Genomic DNA, 15306 nt, shown 5'->3' on the forward strand with positions numbered 1-15306 from the left:
GAAGCAAGGCAGAAGGGGGGAAAGTGTCAGGGGTGGTGGGGTGGTGGTGGTGGGATGAATTGGGAGATTGGGACTGACATGTATACACTAATATGTATAAAATAGATAACTAATAAGAACCTGCTGTATAAAAATAAATAAAATAAAATTCAAAAAAAAAAAAGAAGCAAGGCAGAGATGCACACCCAGAGAGTAAGGGTGTGGGCATCCTCCCTAATGAGGAGGAGTGCAGTAAAGAGGCAGTTAAGTCATTTATATAGGGCAGTTCTTCCAGGTCTTTGATTACCTTTGGCCAATTATCTGGTTTCTGTTTCCACACCTGACCTGCCCTAGGACCCTCCCCAACATGCGTGCGCAACTTTTTTCCAATATGGATTACAGCCCAGAGGGCTATGGGATGGCCTTAGTACCACATGTTATGGGGTAGCATGCCCTCCTTTTTGACCCCAAGGAGCCTTTCTGCGCATGTGCAATGTCTCCCTTGCCCCAAGGATGGGAAATGTACGACCTCTTGATCTTTTAAAAGGGTTTAGTCCCTCTCTGTCCCTGCCATAAAAGTGTCCAATGTCTGGTTATTTACCCTATTCCTGTTGTTGGTTTTTATATTGAGGTGCAGATCTCAAAATATAGACAGGATTCCGGTCATAAATATGTACTCCTGGAGCCTGTTTGTCTCTTGCTTCAGGAAATGTAAACAGGCCGGTAAACCGCAGGAGGTGTCAATAGGAGGCCAGTTATAAATGCCTAGCCTGGAGCCCATCTATCTCCTGCCTCAGAAGTCAGCATCATCAACCCTCAGGTCCAACTGGTCTGGGGTCTGCATGCTTGTGGGCAGCATACCATCCTTAATTGTTAACTTTTCCCACCTGGAGGGGTTTCAGTATCTGAAAAATAGCTCAAAGATATTGTTTTGTGTATCCATTGATGGGGAAACAGGACCTTGCCCCAAGGCTGCTCTTGAATGTTTGTTTCTCCCTGGTCTTGCATCTCCTCCCTTCCCTAATTAACAACTGCTTGAATCTGCCCATTGGAACTCAGGGAAGGTCTTGGAGGCTGAATGAAGGCTGTTTCCTGTAATCAAAGAAATGGGGGACACAGAAAGGCTTTGTATCCAGGAGCCCCACAAGGCCCTGCTCAGTATCAAGGCCACCTCATTGGCCTCAAGGATTGTTTGTTGGATGAATACATGAAATTTGTTTTCACTGAGTGTGTTTTCTCATACATGAAATGAGAATCGTGGTGATAATACCCATGTTGTAGGGGATGTGGAAAGGTCTCTGAGGGTCTGGGAGCTCTTGAGAGCAAGCTGGGTTATCTAGTTCCATGTCACTGTGGTTCTTGTTTTTTTCTTTTTAAAGCAACTTTATTGAGATATAATCCACAGCCCAAACAATTTAAAGTATAAAACTTAATCATTTTTAGTATATTCACAGATATGTGCAACCATCACTACAGTGAATTTAAAAACACTTTCATCACATTAAAAAGAAACCCTATATACTTAGGCTATCACCACCCTATACTCCCATCTACCCCAGCCCTAAGCAACCATTAATCTGCTTTCTGTCTCTTTAGATTTGCCTATTCTGGACACTTCATATAAATGGAATCATATAACATGTGGTGTTTTGTGACTTGTTCTTTCACTTAGTATAATGTTTTTGTTTTCAAGGTGCATCCATGTTTTAGCATGTATCAGTACTTCATTCCTTTTTAGGGCTGAATAGTATTCCATTATGCAACTATACCACCTTTTGTTTATCCATTCATTAGTCATTTGGATTGCTTCTACCTTTTGGCTCTTATGAGTAAGAAATGAGGTATTATCCTCCTACTGCTTTCAAGATTCACTCCTTGTCTTTGGCTTTAGGCATTTTTACTATGCTGTGTCTGTTTGTGGAACTTGTTGATTGTATTTTATTTGGAGTTCATTGGATTCCTGGATGTGAAAATTATTGTTTTGCTATAATCTGGGACGTTTTCAGCTATTATTTCTTCAAATATTTTTTCTGTTCCTTTCTCTCTTCTCTCCTTCCGGTACTACCATTTCACATATGTTGATGTGTTTAATGGTGTCCGACATTTCTCTGAGGTTCTGTTAATTTTTCTTCATTGTTTTCCTCTCTGTTCTTTGGATTACATAATCTCTATCAATCTATCCTCAAATTATCTGGTTCTGGGACTTCCCTGGTGGCATAGTGGTTAAGAATCCACCTACCAATGCAGGGGAGACGGGTTCAAGCCCTGGTCTGGGAAGATCCCACATGCCACGGAGCAACTAAGCCCATGTGCCACAACTACTGATCCCACGTGCCACAACTACTGAAGCCCGCGCGCCTACAGCCCATGCTCCTCAACAAGAGAAGCCACCGCAATGAGAAGCCTACACAAGTGCAATGAAGAGTAGCCCCCGTTCACCACAACTAGAGAAAGCCCGCATGCAGCACTGAAGACCCAACACAGCCAAACATAAACAAATAAAATAAATAAATTTATTTTTTTTTTAATTTGGTTCTTTCTTCTGTCAATTTACATCTACTGCTGAGCCCTCTAGAGAATTTTTTAATTATTTTTGGCTGTGTTAGGTCTTTGTTGCTGTGGGCGGGCTTTCTCTGGCTACGGCGAGCAGGGGATACTCTTCATTGCAGTCTGCGGGCTTCTCACTATGGTGGCTTCTCTTGTTGTGGAGCATGGGCTCTAGGCACATGGGCTTCAATAGATGCAGTACACAGGCTCAGTAGTTGTGGCACATGGGCTCAGTAGTTGTGGTGTACAGGCTCAGTAGTTGTGGCTCGTAGGCTCTAGAGCGCAGGCTTAGTAGTCATGGCACACGGGCTTAGTTGCTTCACGGCATGTGGGATCTTCCTGGACCAGGGCTCAAACCCGTGTCCCCTGCATTGGCAGGCAGATTCTTAACCACTGTGCCAGCAGGGAAGTTCCCTCTAGTGAATTTTTCATTTCAATTATTGTACTTTTCAACTCCAGCATTTCCATTTGTTTCTTTTTAAATAATTTGTATCTTATTTCTATCAATAAGATATTCTCTACTTGATATAACATTGTCCTGATTCCTTCCTTTACTTCTTTAATCACTTCCTTTAATTCCTTGAACATATTTTTTTTTTCTTTTTTTTTGCGGTACGCGGGCCTCTCACTGCTGTGGCCTCTCCCGTTATGGAGCACAGGCTCCGGACACGCAGGCTCAGCGGCCATGGCTCACAGGCCCAGCCGCTCCACGGCATGTGGGATCTTCCCGGACCGGGGCACGAACCCGTGTCCCCTGTATCGGCAGGCGGACTCTCAACCACTGCGCCACCAGGGAAGCCCGAACATATTTATAATGGCTACTTTGAAGGCTTTGCCTGTTAAACCAACATCTGCTTGCTTTCACAGGCAGTTTTTGTTGACTGTTTTTTTTCCCCAGTGTATGGGTCACACTTTCCTCTATCTTTGCATGTCTCACAATTTTTTGCTGCAATCTCAAGTCCAGGTTGTCACCTGTGCTTCTGACCAACTGGCTATAAATAAGAGGTTCCCATGTCCCCCTCCTTGGATTTGATTTATTTTCTTCAGTGGCTCATAAAATTCAGGAAAAAAGTTAACTTGTCTAAAAAGATAGAACGCAGGAATAGCCAGATGAACAAGATGACAGGGCAAGTGTATGGGAAGGGGCACAGAACTTCCATGCTCTTTCTGGGCACACCATTCTCCCTGCATCACCACATATTCACCAACCCCAAAGCTCTCTCAACCTTTTTGGATTTCTCTCAGCCTCTCTCAATCCTTTTTGGATTTTTATGGAGGCCTTATTACTTAGGCATGGTTGATTAAATCATTGGCCACTGGTGATTTATTCAACCTCCATCCCCTCTCCCCTCTCTGGAGGTGATTAATGTCATCATATCAACAGTGATAAGTCATGTTGATGTATGTACCTTTGAAATGAGACGATGAAAATGACAATATACCTATGTGGTCTTCCTCTCAAAAACACATTACCCCAGTCTAATCATGAGAAAAACATCGGACAAATTCCAACAGAGGAGGATTCTGTAAAATATCAGTATGCCTCAAAACTGTCAAAGTCATCAAAACAAGTAAACTCTAAGAAACTCACAGCCCAGAGGAACCTAAGGAGACAACTAAATACAGTGTAGTGTCCTGGGTAGGATCCTTCAACAGAAAAAGGACATTAGATAAAAACCAAGGAAATCTGAATAAACTACAAACTATTGATTCATTAATTATAACAAATGTACCATATTAACAATAACATGTTAATGACTGGGGTAACTGGGTGTGGGGGATACAGAAACTCCGCATTATCTTCATAATTAAAATAAGTTCGAAACTTTTCTTAAAAAATTAAGTCTACTTAAAAATCCATTATTGTTAAGTTGAGTTTAGAATATAAATGCAGAGATAATTTATGATGGAAAATCTATGAATGTAATTTCCCACATTCATATATTAAAAGGGAAAACTTATGATTAGCTCAATATCCACCTACACTGCAAGAAGAAAAAAAAATGCAATATACTAGGAACAGAATGCTATTAGTTTAATCAAAACAATTTTTACCAGATACATTTTGAGGCCCAGTACAAAATGAAGATGCAGGACCTTTGCTCAAAAATTATTAAGAGGGGCTTCCCTGGTGGCACAGTGGTTGAGAGTCCGCCTGCCGATGCAGGGGACATGGGTTTGTGCCCCAGTCCGGGAAGATCCCACATGCCGTGGAGCGGGTGGGCCCGTGAGCCATGGCCGCTGAGCCTGCGCGTCTGGAGCCTGTGCTCCGCAATGGGAGAGGCCACAACAGTGAGAGGCCTGCGTACCGCAAAAAAAAAAAAAAAAAAAAAAAGACATATGCACCCCAATATTCACTGCAGCACTATTTACAATAGCCAGGTCATGGAAGCAACCTAAATGCCCATCGACAGACAACTGGGTAAAGAAGATGTGGTACATATATACAATGGAATATTACTCAGCCATAAAAAGGAACGAAATTGGGTCATTTGTAGAGACGTGGATGGATCTAGAGACTGTCATACAGAGTGAAGTAAGTCAGAAAGAGAAAAACAAATATCATATATTAACGCATATATGTGGAACCTAGAAAAATAGTACAGATGAACTGGTTTGCGGGGCAGAAATTGAGACACAAATGTAGAGAACAAAAGTATGGACACCAAAGGGGGAAAGCGGCGGGGAGTGGGGGTGGGGGTGGTGTGATGAATTGGGAGACTGGGATTGACATGTATGCACTGATGTGTATAAAATGGATGACTAATAAGAACCTGCTGTATAAAAAACTAAAATTCCAAAAACAGTTATCCTTCAACAAAATAATTAATTAATTAATTAATTAATTAAAATAAATTTAAAATAAATAAATAAAAAGTTAGGGGAAAAAAAGAACTACCATACAACACAGCAATCCCACTACTGGGCATTAACCCTGAGAAAACCATAATTCAAGAAGAGACATGTACCACAATGTTCATTGCAGCTCTATGTACAATAGCCAGGACAGGGAAGCAACCTAAGTGTCCATTGACAGATGAATGGATAAAGAAGATGTGGCACATATATACAATGGAATATTACTCAGCCATAAAAAGAAATGAAATTGAGTTATTTGTAGTGAGGTGGATGGACCTAGAGTCTGTCATACAGAGTGAAGTAAGTCAGAAATAAAAAAACAAATACTGTATTGTCACATATATATGGAATCTAAAAAAAAAAAAAAAAAGGTTCTGAAGAACCTAGGGGCAGGACAGGAATAAAGACGCAGACATAGAGAATGGACTTGAGGACACAGGGAGGGAAGGGTAAGCTGGGATGAAGTGAGAGAGTGTCAAGGAATTATAAATACTACCAAATGTAAAATAGATAGCTAGTGGGAAGCAGCCACATAGCACAGGGAGATCAGCTCCTTGTCTTGTGACCACGTAGAGGGGTGGGATAGGGAAGGTGGGAGGGAGATGCAAGAGGGAGGAGATATGGGGATATATGTATATGTATAGCTGATTCACTTTGTTATAAAGCAGAAACTAACACACCATTGTAAAGCAACTATACTCCAATAAACATGCTAAAAAATTTAAAAGAAAAAAAGTGAAGTAAATCTAACCAAAATAATCTTTATGGTAAAATTATAAAACTGTATGAAATGACATAAAAGTAGACCTCAATGATGGGAAAGATTCATAATGTTCATGAATATGATATACAATGTTATATGATATATAAATAAAAATTTTAAAGTAATAAAATGAATACTTGATGCCTCCCTCCTAGTTTAAAAAAAAAGATATTGCCAACACCTTTGAAACCTCTGTGGTCCTTTCCACAATCTTACCCCTCACTCCACACTGCAGGTAACCAGTATCCTGGATTTCATATTAACCATTACTTTGCTATTCTCATGGCCCACCCCCGCCCCAACTATCAGAAAATTACTTTATTTAAAAGATATCATAGTCCCAGTGTACAAATAGATAAGATCATAATGTCTCTAGTAGACAAAGATGGAGTTAAGATCCCAGGCAGCCAAGCCACCGCTTTGCACCTTAAAGGTGGCCCCAGAGCAATGGTTGAATATAGTACTAAGGTATTTCCGGAGTGTAAAGGGAGATTATTCAGGTTTATTTGCATACCCATAATACACTGCAAATAGTTTAATTGTTTTCAAGTTAATAAAAATTTCTTTCTTACTCAACTTTTCTAAGTACGAAAATATTATTTTCAGAATTCCTTGAATAAATTTATTCTGGCAGTAACTCTGGGGATAAATAGCCACCGTCAGTGAACTAGGAGTTGTAGTTACTGGAAAAATGAGTTACAGAGGCTTCTTGGTATACTCTGGTTTCTCTTCATATCGAATAAATCTTTCGCCTTTTACTAAAGATTTCCGTGGAGAGAAACAACTGAGTCTTAACAATAATTTTTTGAGGTCTTGCTGTAGCAAGACTGCCTAACTGTAGTTAAAAACAGAAAAATTAATACTTTTTTTTTTTCTTTTGGCACACAATTCTTTCACTGTTGTGGCACGTGGTATCTTCCTGGACGAGAACACGACTCCTTGTCCTTCCCATTGGCAGGCGGCCTTTCAACCACTGAACCACCAGAGAAACCCTAACCTTTTTGTTTTTATTTTTTATTTTTATCTTTTTACCTTTTTGTTTTTAAAAGCAAAACTTTATTGGTTATATATGATGCGGGCGTACTAAAGTGAAAAATTTTTTTCGAGATATCTTGTGTTCTACGAGGTGTAGTTTTAGGTATTTCTAGTGTTTTTTGTTCTCCAATGTCTGAGGGGTGTTACAGAATTACATATTTTGCAGACGATATGAAAATAAAAGCTAGATTGGGGCTCTTCTTGGTATTCCGGTGGGTAAGACTTCCTGGTCCCTGTACAGGATACCCAGCTTCAATCCAACTGATTCTCTTATGCATACATGCCACAACTAAAAATCCCTAAAAAGCCCACATTCTGCAATTAAAACCCAATACAGCTTAAAAAAATACTGAAGTAGAAGGCAAAATTATCATTAAAAAAAAATAAGCGTGATCAAAAAGAAACAGATGAAATTGATATTAACAACACAATTTACTTAATCAAATAGGTTTATCTAAAACGTTGAATGTTGTTTGTGTGGATTATAAGTAATCATTGAGTGGGACTTCTCTGGTGGTCCAGTGGTAAAAAATCCATTTTCCAGTGGAGGAGCCTGCAGCTTGCACTTTAGACCCCATGCAACCAAAATAAACAAATAAAATAATTCCAAATCTTTTCGTTCAACAGAGTTTAGGGAAGACTTAATTCAGTTGTCACCTGAAAATTCATTATGTGGTAGTATAACCAAACAGGATACTATGAGGTCTTCCCAAGTCAGAACCCCCCCACACACACACACAGTGTTCTCTGCCTGCTTCTTGTTTGTAGAAAAACTAGCCTCCTAGGCCTTCCACAAGTTCCAAATAATAAACTTAAGCAGAGAAGTGAGAAAATGCAGAAACAAGGGAAAACAGTCAAGCAAGACAACAAAATTGTTCAGCTATTAAACAAAGTCAAGGACTTTTAGTTCCCCCTCAAGGTCTACAGATAACATTCTGAGCTATATTCTTTTGAGCTCTTTTGCAGAGGCTGAAAACCCCATCAGAAGAAAGAAGTTAACTGTATGCTGATCCCAAGCACATAGACCCCAGCTGCGTTGGAACCGCCTGAAGATTGATGATGTTGATTCCCTATTACTTCACCACCAACCAATCAGAAGAATGTCCACAGCTGATTACTCCCACCACAACCTTCTCCTGCATTCTGTCTTTAGAAACACTTTCCTGAAAACCATCAGGCCTTAACTATGTGGAATTCCTTGCTTGAAGCCCTGCAATGAATGCTACACTTTCCTTTACCAGAACCCAGTGTCAGGGGAATGGCTTTACTGGACGCGTGGGCGAGCAGACCCAAGTTCTATTTGGTCACAGTAGTGAGCGACACTGTTGAAACCCCTTCCATCTACTGATTTATGGGGAAAAGCTTTCTCAGGTTACAGTTATAAAAATGGGGGTAGGGGGGCTTCCCTGGTGGCGCAGTGGTTGAGAGTCCGCCTGCCGATGCAGGGGACGCGGGTTCGTGCCCCGGTCCGGGAGGATCCCGCATGCCGCGGAGCGGCTGGGCCCGTGAGCCATGGCCGCTGAGCCTGCACGTCCGGAGCCTGTGCTCCGCAACGGGAGAGGCCACAACAGTGAGAGGCCCGCGTACGGAAAAAAAAAAAAAAAAAAAAAAAAAAAATTGGGGGTAGGGGGAAGCATTGAAACTGAACTCTGTCTTCTCTAGCAATAAGTATTGGGTTGGCCAAAAAGTTCATTCGGGTTTTTCCGTAAGATGTTAAAACCGAAACTAACTCTTTGGCCAACCCAATACTACCCATCCATCTAATTAAGAAATGCTGTTCCAACAAAATGACATTTTAAAAAAATCCTGTTGTTGTTGTTCTCTGCCAATGTAAGAGGTGGAAAGTATCTCTTGGAAACTTTATTTATTTATTTAAATATTTATTCATTTTGGCTGCTCTGGGTGTTAGTTGCAGCATGTGGGAACTTCGTTGCAGCGTGCAGGACCTTTAGCTGTGGCATACATGCGGGATCTAGTTCCTCGACAAGGGTTAGAACCTGGGCCCCCTGCATTGGGCATGCAGAGCCTTACCCACTGGACCACCAGGGAAGTCCCGACACACTTATGTTTAATAATTATCAAAAGTTGTAATATATTCATGTTGTATTGATCAAGCATGTACTAATAACTGTAATAAGTCAATCCAGAAGAAAAACATTAGTGCATAAAATTTTAAGTTCAGGGACTTCCCTGATGGTCCAGTGGGTAAGAATCCACACTCCCGAAGCAGGGGTCCTGGGTTCGATCACTGGGTGGGAAACTGGATGCCGCATGCATGCCACAATTAAGAGTCTGCATGCCAGAACTGAGTCCACATGCTGCAACTAAACATGCCACAATGAAGATCCCACGTGCCACAACTAAGACCCAGAGCAGCCTAAATAATACATAAATATTTAAAAAATTTTTTAAGTTTAAAGGATGTGAAAAAAGTTTTAAAATTCAATTAATGTACTTATTTTGTCATAGAAGAATATGATTGGGTGATCAATAAAATACTTTCAGGTATGAAAATATAATTGTATTAAATTCTTGGGGAAATGGAAGCGGGGAAAAAAGTTCAAGAATCAAAAGGAATTATGCAAAAACTTAAAAAAAATTACAGGGACTTCACTGGTGGTACAGTGGTTAAGAATCCGCCTGCCAATGCAGGGGACATAGGTTCAAGCCCTGGTCTGGGAAGATCCCACATACCTCAGAGCAACTAAGCCCGTGTGCCACAGCTACTGAGCTTGCACTCTAGAGCCCACGAGCCACAACTACTGAAGCCCACGTGCTTAGCGCCTGTGCTCCGAAAAAAGAGAAGCCACCGCAATGAGAAGTGCGCGCACCACAACGAAGAGTAGCCCCTCTCGCTGTAACTAGAGAAAGCCCGCGTGCAGCAACGAAGACCCAACGCAGCCAATAAATAAATAAATTTATTTATTAAAAAAAAATTACAGGGCTTCCCTGGTGGCGCAGTGGTTGGGAGTCCGCCTGCCGATGCAGGGGACACGGGTTCGTGCCCCGGTCCGGGAGGATCCCACATGCTGCGGAGCGAATGGGCCTGTGAGCCACGGCCGCTGAGCCTGTACATCCGGAGCCTGTGCTCCGCAACAGGAGAGGCCGCAGCAGTGAGAGGCCCGCATACGGCAAAAAAAAAAAAAAAAAAAAATTACAGACGGTAGGTATCAAATTTCTTGGGTATTTACCTTCCACTGGTTACAATTTAAAGTAATGTAACAGGGGCGGAACAGGAATAAAGACGCAGATGTAGAGAATGGACTTGAGGACACAGGGAGGGGGAAGGTTAAGCTGGGACGAAGTGAGTAGCACTGACATATATACACTACCAAAAGTAAAACAGATAGCTAGTGGGAAGCAGCCGCATAGCACAGGGAGATCAGCTCGGTGCTTTTTGTCCACCTAGAGGCGTGGGATAGGGTGGGTGGGAGGGAGACGCAAGAGGGAGGAGATATGGGGATATATGTATATGTATAGCTGATTCACTTTGTTATACAGCAGAAACTAATACAACATTGTAAAGCAATTATGCTCCAATAATGATGTAAAAAAAATTAAGTGATGTAACAATTTAGAGTATCAGTATTTACAATGCACAATATTCATCTTTTGCATCTATTTAAACATATCATGTTGTAAGTTATCTTACGAAAACTGTACATATGATCTTTAAAATGTGCAAGAGAAACATAGTTTCAAAATTCTTTCTCTGAGGCCTGAGAGCAAAACTTTGGAATCCCTGTCCTTAAGAGGTGGGCCTTGTGGCAGGAATTGAGCACTAAAAGGGAAGCAGCACCTCCTTGTGGCAAACAGACATTGCAGCACAAATGAGCAAGGAACAAGAGCTGAGACCTAGAGGCTCAGTTCACCTTCCACAGGAGCGCGCTTCTCCACTGCAGAATCTGAAAGGGTTAGGTGTCGTTCCAACTCTCAGACCTGCCACTTGTAGCTGTGGCCTCTGGAATCCAGCCACAACAAATAGGAACCAGAGAACAATCCACAAGAACAGGCAAGGCTAGGGACTTCCCTGGCGGTGCAGTGGTTAAGAATCTGCCTGCCAATGCAGGGGACACAGGTTCGATCCCTGGTCCACGAAGATGCCACATGCCGCAGAGCAACTAAGCCCATGCGCCACAAGTGCTAAGCCTGTGCTCTAGAGCCCGCGAGCCACAACTACTGAGCCCACATGCCATGACTACTGAAGCCCGTGTGCCTAGAGCCCGTGCTCCGCAACGAGAAGCCACCGCAATGATAAGCCCATGCACCACAACAGAGTAGCCCCAACTCGTCACAACTAGAGAAAGCCAGAGCGCAGCAATGAAGACCCAACACAGCCAAAAATAAATAAAAATTTAATTAATAAATAAATAAAAGTAAGGAGTCCTATTAATTGAATACCCACTGTGAAAAGTAGCTCTTTCCTTTACTTAAAAAAAAAAAAAAAGTTAACCTTCCTTGTGGTCCTCTAACCAGTGAAAGCTGCCCAGGACCTTCTAGAATGAAGGAGACCAAAGGTCCCCTACAATCTCGGAGTAGGGAAACACTCTTCAGAGAGTTGCTCCTTTCCTGTCCCCTCAGTGCCTTAGCCCCAGGCCAAGCCCTGTGAGGTAAATAGCTATCTTCTTAGGGCTGGAACCCTGCATCTGCATGGGTCTTTAACTCCCCATTACTCTGTGAAATACAACAAGAATGCAAAAGAGTATCAAAACAAATGTAGGCGTGAATGAATCTCACAAACATTATGCTAAGTGAAAGAAGCCAGTCACAAAAAGCCACAGGTTTTATGCTTCCATTTATATGAAATGTCCAGAGTAGGTGCAGACAGAAAGTAGGTTAGTGTTTGGTAGAGGCTGGGGGATGGGGAAGATGGGGAATAACTGCTAATGGGTACAGTTTCTTTTTGGGTTGATGAAGATGTTCTAAAACTACACTGTGGGGACTTCCCTGGTGGTCCAGTGGTTAAGACTCTGAGCTTCCACTGCAGGAAGGGCAGGTTCCATCCCTGTTAGGGGAACTAAGATCCCACATGCCCCGCGGGGAAGGCCAAAAAACCCCCACTAGATTGTGATGATCGCACAATTCTGTGAATATGCTAAAAACCATTGAATTGTACACATTAAATTGGTGAACTTTATGGTAAGTGGATTATATCCCCCCAAAAGCTGTTTTTAAAATGTATTAGACAAATTTAAATCAAATGTATGTCAAATTTGATCGACTTGTTAGCAAAAGAACCAGCAAAAAGAAATGCAAACAAACATGACAGCTCAGAGAAGGTGTCAAAGTTGGGAAGCGGAACATTGACACAAGCTGCCAGAAAAAAACAAAAGGAGCTTAAGTTTCCTTTCCCAAGATGGTTCAGTTACTACAATAGTTAAGAAGGAGTCTGTATAGGCCAGGCGACCGAGCAGCTGAGCACCGCTGAGGAGAGTACAGCTCATTTTAAAAACACAGGATGGGGACTTCTCTGGTGGCATGGGACTTCCCTGGTGGCATAGTGGTTAAGAATCCGCCTGCCAATGCAGGGGACAAGGGTTTGAGCCCTGGTCCGGGAAGATCCCATGTGCCGTGGGGCAACTAAGCCCGTGCTCCACAACTACTGAGCCTGCGTTCTAGAGCCCGCGAGACACAACTACTAAGCCCGTGCGCCTAGAGCCCGTGCTCTGCAACAAGAGAAGCCACTGCAATGAGAAACCAGAGCAACAAAGAGTAGCCCCCGCTCACCACAACTAGAGAAAGCCCGCGCACAGCAACGAAGACTCAACGCATCCAAAAATAAATAAAAAATTCAAAAAAAAAAAAAAGAAAGAAAGAAAAGAAAAGAAACTGGTTTCTTTAAAAAAATAAAAACACAGGATGGGGCTTCCCTGGTGGCGCAGTGGTTAAGAATCCTCCTGCCAATGCAGGAGACATGGGTTCGAGCCCTGGTTTGGGAGGATCCCACATGCCGTGGAGCAGCTAAGCCCGTGCGCCACAACTACTGAGCCTGCGCTCTAGAGCCTTCGAGCCACAGCTACTGAAGCCCGCGTGCCTAGAGCCCGTGCTCCACAACAAGAGAGGCCACCGCAATGAGAAGACCCCATGCAGCCATAAATAAATAAATAAATAAATTTATTTTAAAAAAATACACAGGATGATACTCGAGGTCTGAAACTGAAATACAAGGTTTCATCGCCATAAGTAGCATCAGATGAGGAGGCAGGAAACCTGAAACCGAGCGGAGGGCGCAATCTCCATTTTTTTTTTTCTGCCGCTCAGCTTAAGGTATCTTAGTTCCCCCACCAGGGATGGAACACTGGCCCAGGCAGTGAAAGCTCCGAGTACTAACCACTGGACCGCCAGGGAATTCCGCAAGCTGCAATTTTAAAGAGGCCACTGCTACGAATTTTTCACAAACGGCATAATATTCTAGAGTGTACATTCCGGACGTGCACGGTGCAAAACAGACAAAACACCTGTGCGCCCACAACTCATTTTAGGAAAAAGGAAATTGCCAAATTTTAAAACTCCCGAATGCCCTCACTCCACTGAAGGGAGAAACCACGGTCCTGAATTTTGTGCCGATTACTTACTTGCTATTTTTTTCTTTTCCAATTTAACAGCAAAGTCTTTAACAGAAATCAAACTCAGACGTACAAATGTACGAAACATAAAACCTGGGTCTCTGATCAGTCCGGCGTGTGGATGCCAGCCTGCCAATCCTCCGCTTCGCCGCCTAGTGGTGACGCAGGGGCACTGTGTGAATACTAAGATCTTTCCCGAACGGAAAGGACGCGAGCTTGCCTCATTTGCATACCCACAGTGCACTGCACATAGTACAAGTTTAAAATGGCAAAATTTTAAATTATCTTCTACTTATATTTTCTAAAATTAGACCCTTTATTTACAGACTAGTCTAGAAATTTTTGTTCAGGCACTGGATCTTGGTGTTAACTAGCCACTATCAGTGTTCTAGGAGTTTCTCTTACCCCAGGTGAGAGTTACAAAAATGTTTAGTATACTCTGGTTTCTCTTCAAATCGTATAAATCTTTCGCCTTTTACTAAAGATTTCCGTGGAGAGGAACAACTCTGAGTTTTAAACTAATTTTTTGAGGCCTTGTCTCGACAAGGCTACCCAAACCTGTTATAAAGTAAGACTTATTAAGAAAAATTCATGTTTAAAGCTTCCGGTGTTTTTGATCTTTAGCTTAGTATGTGAATTTTACTGCTTATCAGTAATATTTCATGATGAAGGTTGTTACCCCATAACCAATTATAGTTTTGACTACAGTTTGATAACCCGTAGTTTTGGGTTATGTTTTCTGTGTTTCAAGCGTTCTGCAACTGTCAGTACCTCGCACGAAATTCAAAATAAAGTGCTGTTATTCTGGGTTTTGCATTATCGGTAGAAAAAGGTTGTAACAGTCAGGCACCTATAGGTTTTTTTTTTGTTGGTGTTGTTAAACGGTGTCACACAGGTGTACACGCAGTTTTCGTTTTCTGTTTTGTTTGTTGGTTTTTTTGTTTGTTTTTGGTACGTGGGCCCCTCGGTGTTGTGGCTTCTCCCGTTGCGAAACACAGGCTCCAGACGCGTAGGCTCAGCGGCCGTGGCTCGTGAGCCCAGCCGCTCCGCGGCATGTGGGATCATCCCCAACCCGGGCACAAACCCGTGTTCCCTGCATCGGCAGGCGGACTTTCAACCACTGCACCCCCAGAGAAGTCCTGTTTCCGTATCTTTAGAGGTGAATTTAAGTAAAAGAAGAAAGTAGTAGGTTTTGTTTAATCCAGTAGATTTAGTTACCATTGCAACGTGTAATCAATGTGAAAAATTGGCAAGCTGGTGTCACTTTGTTTTTCGAAGTCTGAAATGTGTCGCGTGTGTTAGGCTCAGTACATTTCAATTAAAACCAGTCACCTTTTTAAGGGCGCGGGAGGCACTTGTGGCCAACGGTAGTACTGGACAGCTCAGCTCTGTGGTATTACAATGTATTAAAAAGACTCAGTCTGTACATTTTGTTTTTCCTTCATGGGTCTAGAGTTGGTTAGTTTGTTTTGCTTTCTCCATTTTAATTATTAGAAGAATGTTATCTCGGGGACTTAACTCGTGGTCCAGTGGAAGTCTGCCTTGCCATGCAAGAGA

The sequence above is a fragment of the Mesoplodon mirus genome (assembly GCF_964341445.2).
Source record: "Mesoplodon mirus genome assembly, chromosome: 4".
In the NCBI taxonomy this organism is placed as follows: Eukaryota; Metazoa; Chordata; class Mammalia; order Artiodactyla; family Ziphiidae; genus Mesoplodon; species Mesoplodon mirus.